Raw genomic sequence first — 20,876 nt, 5'->3', positions numbered from 1 at the left:
ACAGACGACTTTACGAGGGGTATGGTGATCGGGCTGAGAAGGGCAGGTTGGTCGCTTCGTCAAATCGCAGCCGATACCCATAGTGATGTGTCCACGGTGCAGCGCCTGTGCCGAAGATGGTTGGCGCAGGGACATGTGGCACGTGCGAGGGGTCCAGGCGCAGCCCGAGTGACGTCAGCACGCGAGTATCGGCGCATCCGCCGCCAAGCGGTGGCAGCCCCGCACGCCACGTCAACCGCCATTCTTCAGCATGTGCAAGACACCCTGGCTGTTCCAATATCGACCAGAACAATTTCCCGTCGATTGGTTGAAGGAGGCCTGCACTCCCGGCGTTCGCTCAGAAGACTACCATTGACTCCACAGCATAGACGTGCACGCCTGGCATGGTGCCGGGCTAGAGCGACTTGGATGAGGGAATGGCGGAACGTCGTGTTCTCCGATGAGTCACGCTTCTGTTCTGTCAGTGATAGTCACCGCAGACGAGTGTGGCGTCGGCGTGGAGAAAGGTCAAATCCGGCAGTAACTGTGGAGCGCCCTACCGCTAGACAACGCGGCATCATGGTTTGGGGCGCTATTGCGTATTATTCCACGTCACCTCTAGTGCGTATTCAAGGCACGTTAAATGCCCACCGCTACGTGCAGCATGTGCTGCGGCCGGTGGCACTCCCGTACCTTCAGGGGCTGCCCAATGCTCTGTTTCAGCAGGATAATGCCCGCCCACACACTGCTCGCATCTCCCAACAGGCTCTACGAGGTGTACAGATGCTTCCGGGGCCAGCGTACTCTCCGGATCTCTCACCAATCGAACACGTGTAGGATCTCATTGGACGCCGTTTGCAAACTCTGCCCCAGCCTCGTACGGACGACCAACTGTGGCAAATGGTTGACAGAGAATGGAGAACCATCCCTCAAGACACCATCCGCACTCTTATTGACTCTGTACCTCGACGTGTTTCTGCGTGCATCGCCGCTCGCGGTGGTCCTACATCCTACTGAGTCGATGCCGTGCGCATTGTGTAACCTGCATATCGGTTTGAAATAAACATCAATTATTCGTCCGTGCCGTCTCTGTTTTTTTCCCAACTTTCATCCCTTTCGAACCACTCCTTCTTGGTGTTGCATTTGCTCTGTCAGTCAGTGTAAGTACACAGTTCATCTAACATGTTGAACATCAGTGACAATGAAAATCGACAGCCTGTTTCCAGTCATTCGACCGGGTCAGGAATGAAATTAATGAAGCCCCATCTAGCGGCGAGGAAAGGAATTGTGCCGGCTGCCAAAGTCTGTCGCACTTCTCTAGGGAAAATGTTGAACATCAATAAACCGAAATATTTTGAAATATTTGCAATCATTGTAATATTTTGAAATATTCCATATTCCTTATATTATGATCAAAACCTGATATACCACATCCAGCAGATAAAAAGTACCACCACAACAACAAAGTAAATTAATATAAATGAAAAAAATGGCCAGAGAGGGGGCGTTATGATCTGGGTGACCTGCCCCTTCCCTTCAGGGAGGAAATGAAAACATTCAGATAGATAGACAGATAGGCAGTGATGAATGTAAAAGTAGGAATGCTAACAGTTTTTCATAATAATATTAAGTACTAGAATGACATGTTCAATTCAAATTAAATATAACGGAAAAGAGGTACGCTACAAAACAAGTTGTGCACTTATTATAAATGTAAATTTCCTTATAACCGCATAACCTTTGGTGGTGCTATTTGAGGATCCAACCAGCCTCTGGGCTGATGACCTAACAGACAGACAGACAACTTAATTCCACAGGTTTTATACGTTTATATTGTTTAGAAGTTGTTTTACATCGCACCGACTCAGATAGGTCTTATGGCGACGATGGGACAGGAACGAGCTAGGAGTGGGAAGGAAGCGGCCGTGGCCTTAATTAAAGTGTGAAAATGGGAAACCACGGAAAACCATCTTCAGGGCTGCCGACAGTGGGGTTCGAACCCACTATCTCCCGAATACTGGAACTGGCCGCACTTAAGCGACTGCAGCTATCGAGTTCGGTTTGTTTATACTAGGGATAATTGAAAACCATATTAGACGCAGAGGAACAACCGTGGCTCAGGCGGCAGCGCGCAGGCCTCTCACCGCTGGGTTCCGTGGTTCAAATCCCGGTCACTCCATGTGAGTTTTGTGCTGGACAAAGCGGAGGCGGGACAGGTTTTTCTCCGGGTACGGTACTCCGGTTCTCCGTGTAATCTTTCATTCCAGCAACACTCTCTACTATCATTTCATTTCATTTCATCTGTCAGTCAATTAATCATTGCCTCAGAAGAGTGCGACAGGTTTCGGCAGCCGGCACAATTCCTATCCTCGCCGCAAGAAGGGGGCTTCATTCATTCCATTCCTGACCCGGTCACTGACTGGCAAACAGGTTGTAGGTTTTCATTTTCATTAGACGCAGAATGCGGTATAAGAACGTCGATTGCTACACCAAGGTTAAATTGTTATTTCATCATTATGATGCATAATTCATTCATAACAACCATTATGATACTTAATTTAAAGGAGTGTTATAGCATACTATGGTGTAAAATATTACACGAAATACAATTAGGCTATACAACTAAAAAATAGAAAGTAAACCCGTGTCCTCATCCCCAGGAGGTGCACCTCTTGTCAGGCACAGCCCCGATGGAGCTGAGCTGCATGTATTCCTGACTGTACCTTGAATCGAACACGGGACAACGAGTACGGAAGTTAATTACGTTAAACGTTACGCTACGGAGGGGGATGATTATAATACCAACTGTCGTAGAACAGCTTTTTTCTCCACAGATTTTGAGACATCTACTTCAGCTACTATTAAACACTGATTACAGAATAAACAGTGGCATAGTGGTTAGGGTGATTAGCTGCCACCTCCGGAGGCCAATTCTACCACAAATTTGAAAAAATTACAAGGGCTGGAACCAGGACCACTCAACCTCGGAAGGTAAACAGAGTAGAGGAGGTTCGATTCCCACCTCAGCCATAATCGAAGTGGTTTTTGGTGGTTCCCCACTTCTCCTCCAGGCAAATACCGGGATGGTACCTAAATTAAGGCCCGGTCACTTCCTTCCCTCAACCTTACCTATCCCTGCCCATTTCCTCATCCCCCACAAGACCCTATCCAGCATACCAGTTGAGGCCGCCTGGGCGAGATACAAGTCCTCTTCCCCAATTATACCCAGAAACAAATGTCTCACGCTCCAGGACACTGCCCTTGAGGCGGTAGAGGTGGGATTTCTCACTGAGTCTGAGGGAAATGGCAACCCTGGACAGTAAACAGATTAAATATTTACTTATTATATTTATTATTTTACAATTTGCTTTGCGTGCACAGACACAGACCGATCTTATGGCAGCGATGGGACAGGAAATGCCTTGGAGTGGGCAGGAAGTGTCCGCGGCTTTAATAAAGGTACAGCGCCTTAATTTGCCTGGTGTGAAAATGGGAAATCACGGAAAACCATATTCAGAGCTGCCTAGAATGGAGTTCGAACCCACTATCCCCCACATGCCAGCTCACAGAAGCGCACCCATAAACGTACGGCCAACTCGCCCGGGACTGATTAAATAGGCCTAATAAAAGGTGATAATACTACAAAAGCATTAGTAAATGTAACAGTAAATAATAATAATAATAATAATAATAATAATAATAATAATAATAATAATAATAATAATAATAATAATAATAATAATAATAATAATAATAATAATAATAATAATAATAATAATAATAATAATAATAATAATATTTACTTAGTGCTAATATGAACTGTTCTTTGCAGATTAAATGTTACGAAAGGTAGATACAAAACATCATGCACCATTATTACAAAGGTGCCTTATTTTCTTCTTTCCTTCTTTTTACAATTTGCTTTACGTCGCACAGACACAGAAAGGTCTCATGGCGACGATGGGAGAGGAAAGGCCTATGAGTTGGAAGGAAGCCGCCGTGGCCTTAATTAAGGTACAGCCCCAGCATTTGCCTGGTGTGAAAATGGGAAACCACGGAAAACCATCTTCAGGGCTGCCGACAGTGGGATTCGAACCCACTATCTCCCGGATGCAAGCTCACAGCCGCGCGCCTCTACCCGCACGGCCAACTCGCCCAGTAGGAAGGAAGCGGCAGTGGCGTTAATCAAGGTACAGCCCCAACATTTGCTTGGTGTGAAAATAGGAAGGCACGGAAAACCATCTTCAGGGCTGCCGACAGTGGGGTTCGAACTAACAATATCCCGGATGCGAGCTCACTGCAGTGCGCCCCTAAATGCATGGCCACCTCGCACAGTATTCCTTATTAAATTAATTAATGTTATTGGCCTTACGTCCCACTAATTTTTTACGGTTTTCGAAGGCGCCGAGGTGCCGGAATTTAGTCCCGCAGGAGTACTTTCACGTGCCAGTAAATATACCGACACGAGGCTGACGTATTTCAGCACCTCCAAATACCACCGGACTGAGCCAGGGTCGAACCTGCCAAGTTGGGTTCAGGAGGCCAATGCACCAAAAGTCTGAGCCACTCAACCCAGCAATTCCCATAATTAACTTAGCATGAAAGGAAATCTGTGAGGGTAAGACAAGCCGCTTACTGTAGATGGCGCAGTAGTAGCTCATGGTCTAATGAGAATAAAAAGCATTGTATCTCAATATAAAATTGTCTCATTACCATCTACATGAGTTGCAAAGAGAATTACACTTCTTGCTGTTATTGCTAAATGAGAAATATACCGCAATAGAAGAAAACTGAGGTGTATAAATTACAGTATTATAGACTACACCCGTTTACACGACAACTCACAAAAGATGTTTCTTGATGACACTAAGAAGCACATGTGATTAATAACATCCACTCTTGTTCGATGTTGCTATTTCTGTCTATTAAACTGAGACTGTTGGGCAAATATTTGATTTTGACCGTGAATTATGTATTCTATGCAGTAAAATAAACTTGGACAGCGCGAGTCAGCAGTGCGGTTAGGGCGCGCACCTAGTGATGGCAAAACTTTTCAGAATATCGATACATCGGTATTAAAATATCGATGTCATTGATATATCGGTCTTCAAAATATCAATATATCGCCGATATATCCGTTTTCAAAATATTGGATCTATTATCCATCATTATAAGTCTAGTTTTACATTTAACAGAATGATTAAAGGATTTATTAGGTTTAATGAGTCTTGACACAGATCAGAAAACAAGCTTAAAACAATGACCAAGTAACTTTAATATTTCCCTTGATGTAACAACACACAACACCTTATCATGGGGATATCCCACTCATAAAGAGGATGTTTGCCTAGTTGTACTTCCTCTTAAAACAATAATCATCACCATCACTACCATCCCACTCATTTAATGCAGACAAAATTTCGTTGCTCAAGTAAACAGCAGTACGGGACTGCTGTAACTGAAAAGTGCCGAGTGCGATTGATTCGACTGAAGACTCTTCAATGAAATGAACGGTTAAGCCAAGAAACTCGTAGACCAAATATCCGCTGTAATTGTAAAGTATTCCACGTGTTTGGTCATCTTCTTAGAATTAGAGCGTAGCAAATCATATTTTTTGTTAATCAGGCTCTTCACAGTGTTTCTGGTGGGCACCTTACAGAGAGGAGTTGCTTCCTTCATAAGACGCTGGTATCCTTCTCCTTTAACCACCGACAAAGGCATGCCATCTTTGCAAATACAGTATCAAAGTCCTTCATTGATATTACAGTACCGCGAACCAACCTCTGTAACAAAACCAGAAAAGTATTGCTACATAGTCAAGATGGATAAATGTAAAATAGACAACTAACGGCTCTTTAAAAACAAGGCGTACTTTCTGCTTAATAGGTCTAAAAAATACATTAATTATTTACAAAACAAGGTAATATCGTAAATGGTTAAAAAAGAAATCCCGACTGCGTAGCTGCAATAAAGGGCCAAAATGTTTAGTAAAACTAACCTAAGAATGTCTTAATGTCTCCTGATTGCGGATAGATGGCTGAATTGCTGTAGACGTAGTCGGTGACAACTCAGCGTTGGTCACCGAAGCCGTGGATGTAGTGAGTGACCCCTCCCAGTAGCATATCCCAGTGGTACAGACGCAGACGCTGCTAAGGATGTAAGCCTCACCAGATTTAAAGAGCGATTTACTGTTCCCTGCCACTGAATTAAGCATTCCTTTCGTGCTTGAAGTTCCTTTAACAGGCGACATATATAGTACTAGCTGATATACCCGTGCTTCGCTACGGGATTCTCAGAAAGACTGGCTTGGTGGTTTACCTAACTGAATTCAACATAGGTCATTACAAAAACGTCAGTAGGAATGTAGCGATTGAAAGCAATGTTATCATATAAAATACTCGATCAAATGAAAAACCGCACATTCTCACTTTCAACGAATAGTACTACGGTGCCGATCTAAGAGTCCAAAGTTCCAGAGCTGGAATAACCAGGTCGCAGACTGCCATGAACACTCCTCTGTTATTATTCCGTTAAATATGCACACTACTCCTTCCAATCAGTGGCTCAGAGTAGGGATTGTATAGCTCGAATACTATGATGAACCAGTGTGTTACGTACCAGATATATCAGAAAATGAATGAACCAGAGGAATGGCATGCTAAAGAAGAAAGTTATCTTACACCCCAGCTACTTCCCACCAATATAGAGACAGGCTGTTACAGTCGGTACGACCAGGCGAGTTGGCCGTGTGGTTAGGGGCACGCAGCTGTGAGCTTGCATCCGGGAGATAGTGGATTCGAACCCCACTGCCGGCAACCCTGAAGATGGTATTCAGGAGATAGTGGGTTCGAGCCCCATTGTCGGCATCCCTGACGATGGTTTTCCGTGGTTTCCCATTTTCACACCAGGCAAATGCCGGGACTGTACCTTAATTAAAGCCACGGCCGCTTCCTTCCACTTCCTAGACCTTTCCTATCCCATCGTCGCCATAAGACATATCTGTGTCGGTGCGACGTTAAGCAAAAAAAGATGGTATTCCGTGGTTTCCCATTTTCACACACTTCACACCAGGCTGTACCTTAAAGCCAAGGCCGCTTCCTTCACACCACTATTCATTTCCTATCCCATCGTCGCCATAAGACCTACCTGTGTCGGTGCGACGTCAAGCAAATTAAAAAACCTCGGTACGCTGCAGTAATCCTATCTATCGGGGATGAGAGGAAACAGAAGACAAAAAGCACATCACAACAAACAATGGTCAATGTAATGTTATTGTTCATAATGTTTATGAGCTTTCTATATTGCAGGCCTTCACATTAGTTTTCTTTCGACTCTGTGATATTAGGGTGTCTTACAAAATGATTTATATCGTAGACTGTAGTTCCTTATTCTCAGAATTTAGATACAGATTTTCACTAAATTCTGTTAACCAATTTTCCCGTGACTCAGCGCTGCTATGGACTTAGTAGCAAAAATCAAATTCATGAATATCTCCATTATATGCGGTACGGTAACAATGTATGGCATAAGTGATCGGAAATTTAATAACTTCTTACATAACTACTACTAACTTACGACATAACTAAAGTTATGTTAGTTATGTAGTATTTATCGATATGACCACTAATAAGATAAATAACTTATTTGAGAATTACATGTCAGACCTTCCCCTAAACTACCATTTCACTCAGCGTGAATAAAATAATTTATGGCCGAGCTTGTAGTAGTTAATCACTCGACTTTACATTCCGATTTTCATTAAATTTTCTTCAGCCGTTTTCTCGTGATGCGTGTACATACATACAGGCAGACAGACAGACAGACAGACAGACAGACAGAAATTACGGAAAAGTAAAAAATGCATTTTCTTATTACTGTGGACATGACCGATACAGAAATACCATTATTTTCAAATTCTGAGCAATGTACAGGCAAAACTCTTATTTAATATATATAGACTGCATCTCAGGCCTTCCCCTAAACTACCATTTCACTCAGTGTGAATAACATTATTGATAGCCTAGATTATAGCGACCTATTCCTCGACGTTGCATACCAATTTTCGTGAAGATACGACCACTAATAAAATAAATAATTGACAATTCAATTTTAGGCCTTCCCCTAAACTACAATTTCCTTGAGCGTGTATATCCTATATTGTAGCGACTTATTTCCCATCTTTGCCTAGCGATTTTCATTATGACACGACCACTAATAACATAAATATTTGAGAATTAAATTTCAGGCCTTCCCCTAAGCTACCATTTCACTCAGTGTGATTAAAATAATTTATAGCCTAGATTGTAGCGGTTCATCACCCGACTTTACATTCCGATTTTCATTAAATTCTCTTCAGCCGTTTTCTCGTGATGCGTGTACATACATACATACAGACAGACAGACAGAAATTACGGAAAAGTAAAAAATGCATTTTCTTGTTACTGTGGACATGACCGATACAGAAATACCATTCTTTTCAAATTCTGAGCAATGTACAGACAAAACTCTTATTTTATATATATAGATGTATGCATGCCTACATAAGTTCAGTGGAAATATGGTTGCATGGTCCATAGTTGTAATTTTTCATGTGTAAATTATAATTTGTCCGCCTCTGTGGTGTAGTGGTTAGTGTGATTAGCTGCCACTCCCGGAGGCCCAGGTTCGATTCCCGGCTCTGCCACGAAATTTGAAAAGTGGTACGAGGGCTGGAACGGGGTCCACTCAGCCTCGGGAGGACAACTCAGTAGAGGTGGGTTCGATTACCACCTCAGCCATCCTGGAAGTGGTTTTCCGTGGTTTCCCACTTCTCCTCCAGGCGAATGCCGGGATGGTACCTAACTTAAGGCCACGGCCGCTTCCTTCCCACTTCCTTGCCTATCCCTTCCAATCTTCCCATCCCTCCACAAGGCCCCTGTTCAGCATAGCAGGTGAGGCCGCCTGGGCGATGTACTGGTCATTCTCCCCAGTTGTATCCCCCGACCAAGAGTCTGAAGCTCCAGGACGGCCACAGTCACTTTCCTTCCCTCTTCCTTGTCTATCCCTTCCAATTTTCCCATCCCCCACCAAGGCCCCAGTTCAACATAGCAGGCGAGACAGCCTGGGCGAGATACTGGTCCTCCCCAGTTGTATTCCCCACCCAAAGTCTGAAGCTCCAGGACACTGCCCCTCAGGCGGTAGAGGTGGGATCCCTCGCTGAGTCCAAGGGAAAACCAATCCTGGAGGGTAAACAGATTAAAAAAGAGAAAGCAGAAGAAGAACTCGCTACTAATGACATATTTATAACCCGTGATCAATTATTTTCCACCTGAAATCGTGTTTCATTAATTTAAAACGTGAAGACAATACGTTTTCGTATACAAGTGAAATGTTAAAATCCCTAGTGCAGGTATTATGTCAAAGCAGCCAACAGGGGAAGGCGAGAACAGCAAGTAGTTACAAACACGAGCTGCTGGATAGCGCTACTGGCGCTGTCTCGTCGGAAAGCTGAGGTATGCATTTTCGAGATAATTTCCGCTAATATGCGTGTAGTAAGGAATATTACGCGAGTTCCCCAGTGGCGCAATTGGTTAGCGCACGGTACTTATAAGACAGTTACCGAGACATGCCGGGGTTGTGAGTACGAGCCTCACCTGGGGAAAATTTTTAAAAAGTAAACTTTTTTTTGCGTAAAGCTAATGAACATGAATATATCCTTCGAAATTGAAACGTCCGCCTATATGCTGTAGTGGTTAGTGTGATAAGCTGCCACCCCCAGAGGCCCAGGTTCGATTCCTGGCTTTGAAACGAAATTTGGAAAGTGGTACGAGGTTTTGAACAGGGTCCACTCAGCCTCGGGAGGTCAACTGAGTAGAGGGAGCTCGATTACCACCTCAGCCAACCTCGAAGTAGCTTTCCATTGTTTCCCACTTCTCCTCCAGGCAAATGGTACCTAACTTACGGACACGGCCGTTTCCTTCCCTCGTCCTTGTATATCCCTTCCAATCTTCCCATCCCCCACCAGGCCCCTGTTCAATATATCAGGCGAGGCCACCAGGGCGAGGTATTGGTCCTCCTCCCCATTTTTATCACCCGTCCCCCAAGTTTCCCGTTCTAGGACACCGATCTTGAGGCGGTAGACGTGGGATCCTCGCTGAGTCCGAGGGAAAACCAAACGGATTAAGAAAGAAGGAATAAAGAAAATATTGATAACAAAAATGTATTTGGATCATTTCACAGAGAAGGGCACAGATTTTATCTTCTACACAAATCTACAGCCCGTGCACCGCTCCCAGTCACTGTTACTGCACCGAGCAAGTGGCCGTGCGGTTAGGGTCGTTCAGCTGACAGCTTGCATTCGGGAGACACTGTCGGCACTGCTGAAGATGGTTTAACGTGGTTACCCATTTTGACACCAGGCAAATGCCGGGACTGTTCCTTAATTAAAGCCGGGGCCGCTTCCTTCCACTTCCTAGACCTTTCCTATCCCATTGTCGCCATAAGACATATCTGTGTCGGTGCGACGTTAAGCAAAAAAAAGATGGTATTCCGTGGTTTCCCATTTTTACACCATTCAAACAGGCTGTACCTTAAAGCCAAGGCCGCTTCCTTCACACCACTATTCATTTCCTATCCCATCGTCGCCATAAGACCTACCTGTGTCGGTGCGACGTCAAGCAAATTAAAAAAACCTCGGTACGCTGCAGTAATCCTATCTATCGGGGAAGAGAGGAAACAGAAGACAAAAAGCACATCACAACAAACAATGGTCAATGGTAATGTTATTGTTGATAAAGTTTATGAGCTTTCTATATTTCAGGCCTTCACATTAGTTTTCTTTCGACTCTGTGATATTAGGGGGTCTAACAAAATGATTTGTATCGTAGACTGTAGTTCCTTATTCTCAGAATTTAGATACCGATTTTCACTAAATTCTGTTAACCAATTTTCTCGTGACTCAGCACTGATATGGACTTAGTAACAAAAATACAAATTCATGAATATCTCCATTATATCCGGTACGGTAACAATGTATGACATAAGTGATCGGAAATTTAATAACTTCTTACATAACTACTACTAACTTACGACATAACTAAAGTTATGTTAGTTATGTAGTATTTATCGATACGACCACTAATAACATAAATAACTTATTTGAGAGTTACATTACAGACCTTCCCCTAAACTACCATTTCACTCAGCGTGAATAAAATAATTTATAGCCGAGCTTGTAGTGGTTCATCACCCGACATTACATACCGATTTTCATTAATTCTCTTCAGCCGTTTTCTATTGGTGCGTGTACAATCATACATACAGACAGACAGACAGACAGACAGACAGACAGACAGACAGACAGACAGACAGACAGACAGACAGACAGACAAAAATTACAGAAAAGTAAAAAATGCATTTCCTTGTTGCTGTGGACATGACAGTACAGAAATACCATTCTTTTCAAATTCTGAGCAATGTACAGGCAAAACACTTATTTTATATATACATTACATTTCAGGCCTTCCCCTAAACTACCATTTCACTCAGTGTGAATAACATTACTGATAGCCTAGATTATAGCGACCTATTCCCCGACGTTGTACACCAATTTTCGTGAAGATACGACCACTAATAAAATAAATATTTGACAATTCAATTTTAGGCCTTCCCCTAAACTACAATTTCCTTGAGGGTGTATAGCCTATATTGTAGCGACTTATTTCCCATCTTTGCCTAGCAATTTTCATTAAGACACGACCACTAATAACATAAATATTTTAGAATTAAATTTCAGGCCTTCCCCTAAGCTACCATTTCACTCAGTGTGATTAAAATAATTTACAGCCTAGATTGTAGCGGTTCATCACCCGGCTTTGCATTCCGATTTTCATTAAATTCTCTTCAGCCGTTTTCTCGTGATGCGTGTACATACATACATACATACATACAGACAGACAGACACACAGAAATTACGGAAAAGTAAGAAATGCATTTTCTTGTTACTGTGGACATGACCGATACAGAAATACCATTCATATCAAATTCTGAGCAATGTACAGACAAAACTCTTATTTTATATATATATAGATTACATTTCAGGCCTTCCCCTAAACTACCATTTCACTCAGTGTGAATAACATTATTGATAGCCTAGATTATAGCGACCTATTCCCCGACGTTGTATACCAATTTTCGTGAAGATACGACCACTAATAAAATAAATATTTGATAATTAAATTTTAGGCCTTACCCTAAACTACCATTTCCTTGAGCTGTATAGCCTATACTGTAGCGACTTATTTCCCATCTTTGCCTAGCAATTTTCATTAAGACACGACCACTAATAACATAAATATTTTAGAATTAAATTTCAGGCCTTCCCCTAAGCTACCATTTCACTCAGTGTGATTAAAATAATTTATAGCCTAGATTGTAGCGGTTCATGACCCGATTTTACATTCCGATTTTCATTAAATTCTCTTCAGCCGTTTTCTCGTGATGCGTGTACACACAGACAGACAGACAGACAGACAGACAGACAGACAGACAGACAGACAGACAGACAGACAGACAGACATTATGGAAAAGTAAAAAATGCATTTTCTTGTTACTGTGGACATGACCGATACAGAAATACCATTCTTTTCAAATTCTCTGCAATGTACAGACAAAACTCTTATTTTATATATATAGATTTCATGTTTTAATGAATGTAGGTATCTTCAAATGAGCCTTCATATTTGTGTTATTGCCGTAACTTTTCAAAATTTTGGTACACGTATTACACTTAACTTACGTTTTATTGATTTTTGTGAAGTATCTACACACATCACTTTTAATTGAAGCTATTTATAAAACTACTTGTTAAAAACTATATACCGCTAAAATATGTAAAGGCATGAATCACTTAAAGCAACACTATGAAGTATAGACAGCACTAATCGCCAACAATATTCCACAAATTTCCCGTACCTTACTGACAACAACGTCTGGGCGCTCTGTAGGCGGCCTGTGTTGGCTGGCGGCTTTATTGCCTTACAAGGTATGCACGATGAATGAGTTGTGATATTATCACTGTATTTACTGAAGTGAATTGAGAAATAAAAATTTAAATTTCGTAACTGTAGCATGCAAATATTTACAAGTCCTGAAAAGGAAACAAATCGTAGCCGAAAGTATTAAATTAGTCAGAAATATCGATATACTGGGCACAAAATATCGATTTCGACAATATATCGGACCTCAAAATATCGATGTCGATATATTATTATTATTATTATTAAAGCGTCTTTATTGTGGCGAAGTTAGGGCTCCCGGCCCTTTCTTACACTTAACCACTTCATGTATATACAATGTATATTTTACATAAAATTTAAACATATGAAATCTTTACAACCTAAAGTATAACTAAAGCAACTAAAGTATCACTAACTAAACTAAGGTGAGTAAAGTATAACTAAATTATATACAGGAACAAATTGCAATAAACAACCATATTCACTCTCATTCATGCATCCCATTCACACTCAAGAAAGACTGGAAGTGCTTAAAAGATGACGCTGGCAAAGGATTTTAAATTTTGTCTTAGATTTAGCTTCCCTGATGTCATTGGGGAGTTCATTCCACCAGCTCGTGGCGGTGATAGTGAACGATCTGTTGTAGGTTGCGGTTCGATGCACAGGAATTTCTAGCGTACAGCCTGACCGGGTATTGAACAGGTGCAGGGAACTAAGGTAGCGAAATCTGGTGGATAGGTAAGGAGGAGTGTTTTCAGAAAGCACTTGATACACCAAAGTAGTTGCATGGAGTCAACGTCTGTCATTCAGTCGTAACCAAGATAATTGTGTATAGAATGGGGATACATGGGCGTATGGTTGTATGTCGAATGCATACCTGATGCATGCATTTTGGGCACGTTGCAGTCTCATGCTTTGCTCGTTATTGATATCAATAAAAACTGTATCACAGTATTCGAGAATTGGAAACAAGAGTGATTGAATGAGCTTTATTTTCAAGGACCGAGGAAATATATTTTTAAACCGCTTCAGAGGATGCAGGCTTTGATATACCTTTTGACACACTTTCATCACATGTTGCGACCAGTTCAGTGTTTCGCTTATAGCCACACCAAGATTCATAACTGTTTCACAAAATGGAATAATGGTATTGTTTAGTGCTACAGGAGGAATTTCATATTGTTTTAAGACGTGTAAGTTTTTTGAAGTACCAATGATTATTGCTTGCGTTTTAAGAGGATTAATTTTGAGATTGTTACTCAATGCAAAATTACTTATGAGACTTAAATCAGCATTAACTTTTTCTACAGCACTCTGAATTTTATCAGTTCTTGAGTGGTAGTAGATCTGCAGATCATCAGCATAAAGATGATACTTGCAATGTGTAATCGATTTGGCAACATCGTGTAAGTAAATTGCAAACAGCAATGGTCCAAGTACAGACCCTTGGGGGACACTGAGGGGTTTGTTAAGCCACTCAGATCTGCTATTATTTACTTTGACACACTGACGGCGATTTTTGAGGTACGAACTGAAAAAGTTTATTGCCGTCTTGCTGAAATTTAATGAATCCAATTTTGAAAGTAGCAGTTGAGGAACAACAGTATCAAAAGCACTAGAAAAATCAAGTAGAACCAGTACAGTCACTTGTCGAGTGACCATTGCCTGTCGGATATCATCAGTTACTTTCAGTAGGGCAGTCGTTGTGCTGTGTCCTTTCTTGAAACCAGATTGGTAAGGGTCAAGCAGTGAGAAGTTAGTCAAGTAAGTGAGGACTTGTTCGTGTACCAAGCGTTCTAGTACTTTGGAAAGGGGTGGGAGAATGGATATGGGGCGATAATCTGATGGTAAACTAGGAGAATTCTTCTTAGGAATAGGAATGACGATACCGTGCTTCCACATAGTTGGGAATACTCCCTGTACAAGGCAATGATTAAATATATGCGTCAGAATAGGTAATATGGCACCAATAATATTTTTTATGAAAGATAATGGTATGTCGTCATTACCCGGAGCATCAGACTTGAGGGAGTAAATTACACGCTTCACATCGTTCGCCCCAACTTTTTTGAAAGTGAATTTTACTTGATTTACTCGGGAATGAGCATTTATGGCGTTTCGATATTTCCATCTCATAATGTCGATTTGTTTTCTTTTTTCTAGTTGCTTTACGTCGCACCGACACAGATAGGGCTTATGGCGACGATATGTCGATATTTCCGATACATCAGTATTGGTTAGTCATCTCTACGCGCATCTGTGAGTTTGCATCCGACATATAGTGGGTTCGAATCGCACTGTAGGCAGCCCAGCAGATAGTTTTCCTTGGTTTCCATTTTCATACTGGGGCAGTACCTTAATTAATCCTTCCCACTCCTAGGTCTTTCTTATCCCATTGTCAACATAAAACCTATCTGTGTCGGCGCGACGTAATGTCAATTGTAAAAAACAATCACATTGGGAAGGTTTCGTGCTGTGAACTACGGAAGCACAGCCGCTCGTGCGTGTTAAATACAACATCGTATAATCAGAGATGAGTTCTTTCGGACAGCAAGAATAGTGGAAGGCATTGTGCTATTCAGTACTTTTGTGGCAGGCTTTATAGCGAAGAGTGAACCAATAATTTGTGAAATGAAATTCATAAAATATGGGCATGATAGCGGCTATCTGGCTTCTCATCAAGGGAGGCGTGGTCTAAATCCTAGCCAGTGTACGTGGGACTTTTGAAATGAAGTTCCACGCCAGTGTATTTAAAATCGGATTCGCCGTAAAACAGGAGATCCGCGGTTCTGAACGCGATATGAACAGTGACGTCCATCTAACAGTATGGCTGTTCGTAATTCATATCGACCTACATACTACACCCTTCCGGGCTTCGAATGGATGACCCACGCATAAGAATGCCTCCACGTAACGGGGTAAACACCCACGGATGAGATTGGATTGAAGAGCGGGTCGAATTGCTTAACGAGCTTCGAACCGCTCCCCTTCCTACTTTCTGTGCCGGCCCGGCAGCCTGAGCACTTGGGGGAGTGGTACGTTCGAAAGAAAGAAAACAAATACTTAAGATGGAGCCTTATGTCTATAATATGAAAGTAGGATCTCTGGGTTCAAATGCCTAGTGGATACTGCTTAGCACTGCTACAAATGACAAGAATCATAAAATAGGGGTTACGAATACGAATTTATTCAAATATGACATATTAAGAAATTGACACAGCTCTATACAATGACTCTCCACGTATGGGAGGAAAAGAAAATAATGATCTCTTTAAAATATGAATCGCCCATGGGCGTCGTCTGCATAACGGTATGATTGAGGTTTTGCGATTTGCTATCGTTCATCTTTCCTCATTAGTTCAGACCGTTCATGAAATTTTTATATTATTCTGCCGATCACAGCGTGAGATGATCTGATGTCCCTATTCACAAATTACTTGTTGTTCTTAGCACGAACATAACCGGGGCCTACGCTACATCATTATCATATTAAAAGAAACATTTACATGATACACAAACAAATACACATACCATTTAGCTAAACCCCGGACTCCTCATCTATCACCAAGACCACACAACGTGCACATAGGTTCTGTTTGAACTCAAAAATATATGCACATAATTACGAAACATACACTGATATATGGATATATACACTTTATGCACAAAGGAGAGCCATTCCTAGAAAGAAACAGCATGGTTATCAATGTCTCCGGCCCAAGGCGCACGCCTGGAGCAGCTCGCTCAAGGGCGCCATCATAATCCGGAGTCGAACTGGCCGACTCCCGACCGAGAGGTACTGTGGGTTTCTGTAGATCCCTAGAATAGCTCTAGTCTCATATCACCGGATATCTGGGGGAGGTCCCTACTCATTTATTAAATACCTTAAAAAAATCACCGTGATATTATCATTATACAAGTATTCTTAGCTAAGCCATTTAAACCAAACAGAGGGGGCGCGTGGAGAGCCAGGGCTCCAAGTCTTAATACAATGGTGCAAACGGGATCCTTCTGTCACGAGGGCGAGAGCCAAACATTCACAAAAAAAAACAAGGAAGGGCGGTCATTCACTTCGCGCGGCCATTCTCATTCATCGGCCACGCCAGATTCTTCTCTCCCTCACACGTCCACCCTCTCGTCTCGGGGGCACATATCCATGGCCCACTTCATTTGTTTATTCATATTATCGTGGAATTCCCCATGAAATACTCTTTTATTCTCTCTCATTATTATCGCTGAGCGCCGACTGTGGGCACGATCACTCCTAACTCATCTCATCGTAAATTACTCGGGCATTCGGCCCTCTCACTACGTCTCATATCGCGTATCTTCTTCCCGCGGGCATGGGCTCTCATGACTATATCGTTCCTGCCACAGGAAATATACTTATATTTAAATCTTCTGACCAAAGATTAGAGACTCCTGCCTCTGGGCCTCACCCCGGCTATAGATTAAAAAAACACTCCCAACTATTCTGGCCAGTTAATCAAAAATCACGGGAGACTTGCACAAGGTTCCTCACTCCTACCTAAATCACACACATATACCTCTCCCGGTCGGGATTTCTTCTTTCTTGCTGTACATGCACTAATTCTATGTGTAAGCTAGGCATGCATTGTCTGACTGACCCATGAGTTTCCCCGGCATATACGACAGCCACGTGGGACAGTAACTACCAATATTTTGACATGGTTTTCCCTGCTCGCCAGCACTATTGTTCCAACCACCCCTAAAGGGAAACTCAAATCTTCTCCTAACCTTGTTCCCATATTTGCTAGGACATTCTACATATTACTAGAAATATAACCCTCACGATAAGCTAATCATTAAGAAAAAAAAATGAGTCGTCCGGGAATTTAGCTCCCTTGAATTTACTTCAACTATCTAGAGATCAATAAAATTTCCATTTAGGACATGCATTATCTTACAACATTTTGATATTTACAAAAGAAAGCTAATCCTATCCCCCGGTTACATTGTCATGCTTAGAAATTAGATTTGGACATCACTCATCTGTTTGGTGGCCGTTGTTTCTCCTTCCACGGGAGACCCATGGTTAAGTTCTTAGTACTCCATGACCACTCGGTAGGTGGCGGGCGTGCAGTCCTTTATCCCTGGTCCATACAAGTCCGACATCCTTTGGAACTCGTTCACAGCTGAAATCTTACAGTAATCCAAAATGGGTGACACTTTACACTCGTCACACGGCCTCTATTTCCAGAGTTTACACCACGAATAAGACGGTCATTCAAATCACGGCGGGCGCGTTCACAGCAAGAATCGGGTGGCTCACGAGACTCGAGCCCCTGATTCAAAGTAACACTTTGGGTGATACCAAATTATGAATTTCACTGACTCATTAAAGCCGGCACTGTCTCAGCCGTATTCTGCTACTTGTTTGTAAATTATGCTCGCGGATTAACTAGTTTGACACGCAGCACAGAGACAATTCACCTAGGCTCGTTTGGCCTCCCGTTCACTTCATAAAGGCTTTGTACGACCCAGCGGCGCTGGACACAATAACTCTTAGTACGCGGTCAATGGGTTCGGACCGTAGAACTAGAGCACCGCGGGACACAGTGTCCGTCTCAACGACCCGCAAAGAACAACTCTCTCTGCGATGGCCTGCCCGGCCTATATTATCTTGCCCACCGGAAGCCTGGGGGCGTGAACGTTCACGGTTCATTAAGAACAAGAGCTCCATTCGTACCAAGAATTGAAGACATTTAAATAGTGCATCTTGTAGCCCTCTGTCTCCTCTTTCATTTGAGCAAAGCGTGCTGGACCTACGATCGGCAGTTTTTATGTAATTTGCTTCCCGCCTTTGATTAATTCATAGCGTCCTTTGGAGGGTGGAGTCGTCTTTTGAGCGCGACTCTTAGCTTGGGTGACGCTCTCGTATTCACATGTGTTAGCGATATGTCACCTCTGGACAGCTGGTGACCTCATTTCTTCCCCTGAATAAATTATTACATATTTTTAGTCTGGGAACCGCAGAAAATTCCGCTCTATTCAATGGTGCGTCTCACATAATTTTCCTATGTCTGGATCAAAAATATCATCCCATTTTTACGCACCAAAATCCGACGTTGGCACCCGTGACACGTGCATAAAAAACCGGAAGTTCCTTATGTTAGTTTGGAACTCTGGGAAGCTAAGCCACACCTCGGGGCGTATCTGACTACTCCAGCATCGCGTCCTCTTCTATCTCTCTCTGCAAGTTGAGAGGGTATTTCCGCGGGGGCTTGGCTCTTGCTCTGTCCTCCCTTTGTTTGCAGGCGCTCTATCGCGGGTTCCGTTCTGGCCGGACGCCGCTCGATCCCCATCGCCCATACTGCTACCAATGACGCGACCTTTAGGAGTAATTTTAATGGAGTAGAAAGGCACATATCATTCCCATGAGCTGTACAGGACACTGTACGGTTTCATTACGATACACAAAAATAACAGTGCCGTGCGGTTAGGGGCGTGTAGCTGTGAGCTTGCGTCCCGGAGATGGTGTGTTCGAGCCTCTACAGTCGGCAGCCCTCAAGATGTTTTCCGTGGTTTCCCATTTTCACACCAGACTGTACCTTATTTCCGGCCACGTTGACTTCCATTCCACTCCTAGGATTTTCCTGTCCCATCGCCGAAACAAGACCTACCTGTGACGGCGCGGCGTAAAACAAATTGTAATAAAAAATAATAATAACAATCATCTATCGCTTCAGTGAGCGTCACAATGAATATCTTGAATATATCTATGCATATATCACTCTTAGTGTATACGAGAGGGTGCTCTTAAAATTACTCCCTCCGTGAGAAGGGAACTCATGTAATACTTTGAAGGCATTAAAATGGTAACAAACGAATTTAATAACAATAATAACAAAAACCCTTGGCGTTAGAGCCATGAAGGGCCATTGCCTTCCAAGTGACCGCTGCTTAGCACGACGGCCTCCAGATTACGAGGTGTCGTGTGGTCAGCACGACAAATCTTCTCACCAGGTATTCTCGGCTTTCTAGACCAGTGCCGATATCTCAATGTCAGACATCTCCTGAAATGTAATCCCGTAGGCTGATTGGACCTCGGACCATTCCACAGACCCGGTTAAAAATCTCTGTCCCGGCCGGGAATTGAACCCGGAGCGCCCGGCTTATACGCAGACAGGCTAGGCCTACTGTACATTGCGGGGCGGGCAATAATAATAATATTAATAATACTGAGCGAGTGGCGGCAAGTATTCGGTCACGTACCTGTCAGTCTGCACTCGACAGACAGAGGGCCCGAACCTCTCCGTCGACAACCCCGAAGAGGTTTTTCATTGCTTCCCACTCTCACACCAGGCAAATCTTCAGTCCGAACGGGAATTGAACCCGGGGCTGTCTGAACCGAAAGCCACTACGCTGACCCTTCACCAAATCAGCTGGAAATAAAAATAACATTAGTAAAAATATTACTATTAATTTTTTACATCTGTCTTTACGTCGCACCGACACAAATAGGTCTCACGGCGACGACGGGATAGGAAAGGGCTGGGAGTGGGAGACAAGCGGCCATGGCCTTAATATGGTAAAGTCCCAGTATTTGCCTAGCGTGAAAAAGGGGATTCCACGAAAAACCATCTTCAGAGCTGCCGGTAGTGGTTTTCGAACCCTCTATCTTCCGCATGCCAATTTTAGAAGCGCGCCCCTAGCCGCACGGCCAACACGCCCGGTACTGATTAAATAATAAATAATGATAATAATACAAAAGCTTTAGTATATTTAACAGTAATTTATAATATTTACTTAGTACTAGTATTAACTGTTCATTGCTGATTAAATGTTGCGAAAGGTAGATACAAAACAACATGTACCATTATTACAAACATGCCTTATTTCTTTTTTTTAAATTTCTTTTTAAAATTTGCTAATGTCTCA

At 42.7% G+C, this 20,876-nt stretch overlaps 1 protein-coding gene and 1 non-coding gene across 2 annotated transcripts in view; both read left to right on the top strand.

The window, feature by feature from the left end:
- tadr (torn and diminished rhabdomeres) overlaps positions 1–20,876 on the top strand; it is a 214,001-nt gene that overhangs the window by 109,866 nt on the left and 83,259 nt on the right. The gene's annotated exons all lie outside the window — the stretch shown is intronic.
- On the top strand, positions 9,530–9,619 carry TRNAI-UAU (transfer RNA isoleucine (anticodon UAU)). Its single transcript is given in 2 exon segments — positions 9,530–9,567; positions 9,584–9,619. It is a non-coding gene; the product is annotated as a tRNA-Ile (tRNA).

This window comes from Anabrus simplex, chromosome 2, assembly GCF_040414725.1.
Source record: "Anabrus simplex isolate iqAnaSimp1 chromosome 2, ASM4041472v1, whole genome shotgun sequence".
NCBI lineage: Eukaryota > Metazoa > Arthropoda > Insecta > Orthoptera > Tettigoniidae > Anabrus > Anabrus simplex.
This window is presented reverse-complemented; position numbering and strand designations above follow the sequence as displayed.